Source organism: Sinocyclocheilus anshuiensis, unplaced genomic scaffold (genome assembly GCF_001515605.1).
Source record: "Sinocyclocheilus anshuiensis isolate Anshui unplaced genomic scaffold, SAMN03320099.WGS_v1.1 scaffold127, whole genome shotgun sequence".
Classification (NCBI taxonomy): Eukaryota; Metazoa; Chordata; class Actinopteri; order Cypriniformes; family Cyprinidae; genus Sinocyclocheilus; species Sinocyclocheilus anshuiensis.
This window is the reverse complement of record NW_015552528.1, coordinates 499503-503979: the sequence shown is the minus strand read 5'-3', so window position 1 is coordinate 503979 and position 4477 is coordinate 499503.

Genomic DNA, 4477 nt, shown 5'->3' with positions numbered 1-4477 from the left:
GTGGGTATACCATTCCCCATAGCGACCCCTAGAGGACGCAGTTCGAAGTTCCCTTGAAAGGGAACATCTCAGGTTCTTATGTGACCATGGTTCCCTGAGTAGGGAATGAGACACTGCATCCTCTAGGTTTCCTGCCATGTTTCGGATGCAAGCTTCAGACAAAGAAGTGAATGACGTGTTCTCCCGGCGCCTATTTATACTATAGTCGCACCGGTAGTGACGTCATGGGCTGTCGAATATATGCTTCAGACACGGGTCACGACGAGGCGTTCCCCATAGCGACCCCTAGAGGGCGCAGTTTGAAGTTACCTTGAAAGGAAAACACATGAAATAGACGAAATGACTTGCAACATGGGCACTATCTTCTCTAATATATTAGAAGCTGTTGCCCCCATCAAATTGAAAAAGGTTAGAGAAAAACGTACTGCGCCATGATACAACAGTAATACCCATTCTCTCAAGAAAAAAATCTCGTAGTCTTGAGCGCAAATGGAGAAAATCACCACATTTTGCTATAAGTTTGATTGCATCATATAATAATTGCGGTTAATAGTGTTCATCGTCTGTTTGATTACGTCTTTAATTGATTTTTCCATACATTTCTGCCATATGCACATTTACTGACATAGTCACCACTGATAAGCTACTATTAAATATATTGTAGAAACATATATTGTACAGCTGCTTTGCAATGATTTGTATCGTAAAAGGTGCTATACAAATAAACATGAATTGAACTGAATTGAGACAAACTCTTTGACTGGTTTTTCATTCTCAGTTTCACATTTATTGATCAATTCCAAAAATTTCCAAGACAATGTGACTCTAAGCAACACAGAAAATGCAAACATAAAATGTTCAATAAGCATATATTAATAAAACATACCATAACATATTAATAAAATTTCTTCCACAATTCCCCCTTTATCATTAATTGATAACTATATAATAATACAGCATAGCCGATCAAGCATCATATACTTATGCTATTCGTCAGATTTTCACGTAAATGCCCATTCTTCCTGATCTCATACTAAGGCTGTTTTTGTGGATATAGGCATCCAATTTGCAAGTATTAACATATGAAATTATTAACAGTAATATTAACAAATATTAAAGTATGAAATGTTTTACTAGGATTAATATTATCAGGATGACACATACAATCATGACACCCAGTGTCACCCCGTGCACAGCTTCGTATCTCCATTTTCCTAACCATATTTTGTTAGCTTTTAATGCAAGCAGGCTTAATAGGCTCTTTTTAACTACCTATTTAAAAGATCTAACCAGAAAAGGTTTTATAATTTAATCTCTTGTTTTAAACAATGTAACTTCTGTATGACCCAGCTTTTGCCATGAGAATAGCCTAGGCTGCTGACATGGCATTATATCTAAAATATAAAATAATTAAACTAAATCTGAGCCAATTTGGGTCATTTTGTAGAACTGGAATAGTTCATAATTGATCCATCACAGGTTGTCTTCTCCGTAACTAATACCATACTTCACAGATTTGAATGATTAGCCAGATTTTCTTTTTTGCCCTATATTGCAAGCTTCAATCTATAATCTATTGCACTATAATATTCAGACCTGATTCGGTAATTCGCATTTCTCTCTTACTCACAACGACTGTTGTAGCTATATAGCATTGTAAGTAATGTTATTATTATATTCACACACACACACACACACACACACACACACACACACATATTGCAGCATCAATAGTTCTAATGTCTGCATTAGGATTTTAGAACCCTCAAGTTACATAAATAGTAATCCCTAAAGTAGATATTACTTTCACAATAACATACCTAGTGAGAGTCCCTATAGTCTATCTATAGGGACTCTAATCGGGTCAAGCGATTAGTCAACAGAAGAGACAGACGGCTGCACGTGAGTGTCCTGCATAATACTTGTTTATAGATCTGCTGTTGGAATTATTACTTGCTGCTAGGAAGGAATATTTCGTTTTCTGCCTAAGCTTGTACTTATTTGAACAATGTCTAGAAACTTGGTATTACAAGCACTTCCTGTGTCTGTTTGCCTCTTAAGAAGAATCGCTTTATGTATCCCCCAATTGTAAGTCGCTTTGGATAAAAGCGTCTGCTAAATGACTAAATGTAAATGTAAATGTAGCATTGGTTAAGAGATTTCCCTCTTTTCGATTTACATATACCTAAAATTTCTAATGAATCAGTAACCAATCAAATCATGAGATCCACATCAATACTCAGCCCTAGTTTGATAGAATTCGAATAAAATCATCAAAAAAAAAAAAAAACAACACAAATGGATTCTTTTGCCAAGCTTAAACCATTATTTGGTCCACATCTTCTTCCAAGTGTGTTGATCATCTCGTTTGCCCGCATGGACATTCCATCTTCACCAAGGTGACTCTTTGCGAGCAGTTGCAATGGGCTTTCCCTCGTTGGTGAGGGAGGGCGTTACCAGCACGCACCTTTGATCCCTCACTTTATGGCTGTGCAGGTGTGCCATTATTATTTCATTACCATCCCCCCTTTTGATGCATAGCCCAACCCGTGCATCAATGTAGCATAGTGGTTGAAGAAATATTTAAGTAAACTTTATGGCTGTGCAGGTGTGCCATTATTATTTCATTACCATCCCCCCTTTTGATGCATAGCCCAACCCGTGCATCAATGTAGATTGACAATGTAGACTTCAACCATCAAGTTTTACCATCAACACTAAACCAAACACCGTCTTTAATACTGTAGCCAGATTTCTTCCAGACAGCTTTCTCTGCCTATGAAGCAAAATATTTCATGCTCACTAGCAGACAGAGCTGGATAACCAATCAAATTAAAGCTGTCCCATGTTCTGTATCATCTTTTCCAGCCAGATTCACTCTGAATTGTCAGCTTCTCTAAAGTTTGTCCTTTCACAGTTAGTGACACAATATACACACAATGGGAACAGAATAGTAGCCTGAACTAACACATACAAAACAAAGTGCAGTCACTTTCTCACACACACACACACACACACACACACACCTCTCATTTTCATGGTTTGCTTTTGGTGTTAACTCTCAAAAGATTTAAATGTTGCATTTTTCTGCAGGTTTTACCTAGTTATTTACATGGTCTCTTAACTCAAAGCATGTCTGTTCATTATAAATCTGATTTTAGGAAAGTCAGCGTTTTAGTTCCAAAATCATTGCTTTTTGTTTTGTTTAAGCTTTAGCAGGCCAATAACGGACAGACAGAGCACCATCCCTGCCTGCACTCAAGCAGTCTCTCTCTTACAGTACAAATAATCTTTTCAACAGCCTCCTAAGACTGTGACTTAGACAGAATGTAATATTAAGTTCATTATAATATAGAACCCTTAATCATTCACAAATGTTAAAATGTAAATGTTTAACTTCCAAATAAAAACCAATTACAATCTAAAATACGTTATGCTAGGAGCATTCCTAAGATTATCTTCAGTTTAAATGCTGAACTCACTTAACCTTTGTTATCCAGACTTTCTCTTGAATCAGAAATAGTGGTCTTCATCTTTAGCCACCACCATGTCTTGGAATTATCCTGTGCCATGTCTAATGACCTGCAGGATTGAAAACTATGATCGAGACATATTAGTTCAATATCAACTAGGGCTGTGCAATTAATCGCATGTGATTGTCATGCGCATCTCATCAGTAAAGCAGGTTCTGTGATTAGTAGTAAATCTCCATCACCTGCTTTCAGAGGGAGCGGCATTCACTACACTGAGCCGTAGTTCACTGACAAGCTAAGCGATATCGCGTTCATAATCGCAGATGAATCACATTCGATTATGAACGCAATATCGCCTAGCTTGTCTGAAAGCAGGTGATGGAGATTTACTACTAATCACAGAACCTGCTTTACTGACGAGATGCGCATGACAATCACATGCGATTAATTGCACAGCCCTAATATCAACACATCTCACAGATTCAGGGACTCACCATAATGCTGAATCCTACACTTCTATACAGTTCTTGCCCATAAGGCAACCAAAAACATGTTAATAAATTTTGCTATGGTCTCCCCAGGAATTACAGACAATTACCTCATGGTTTCAGCCGGCTCAGCCCATTCCCATTAGCTTGTTATAAACAGTCTCCTTTTCCTCAGGGTGTTGTCAGAGGTGTAAAATATTGGAGTAAATGTAATTAGTTACTGTACTTGAGTATCTTTTTGGATACTTTGTAGTTGTACTGAGTATAAAATATATTAGCAACTTTTACTCTTTACTCCACTACATTTGAAATGAGTGTTGCAGTTACACATTACATTTTGCATGGACCTATAGTAGTGTTGGGTCGTTCTTGAACGATTCGTTCATTTTGAACGAATCTTTAATGTGACTCGGGAAGAACGAGTCGTCTCAGGGAGTGATTCGTTCAGTCGCGCATGCGCAACATCCTATAGGTTCTGTACTGGAATTAGTCAAGTAGTTCACCTGTTTCGAGTCT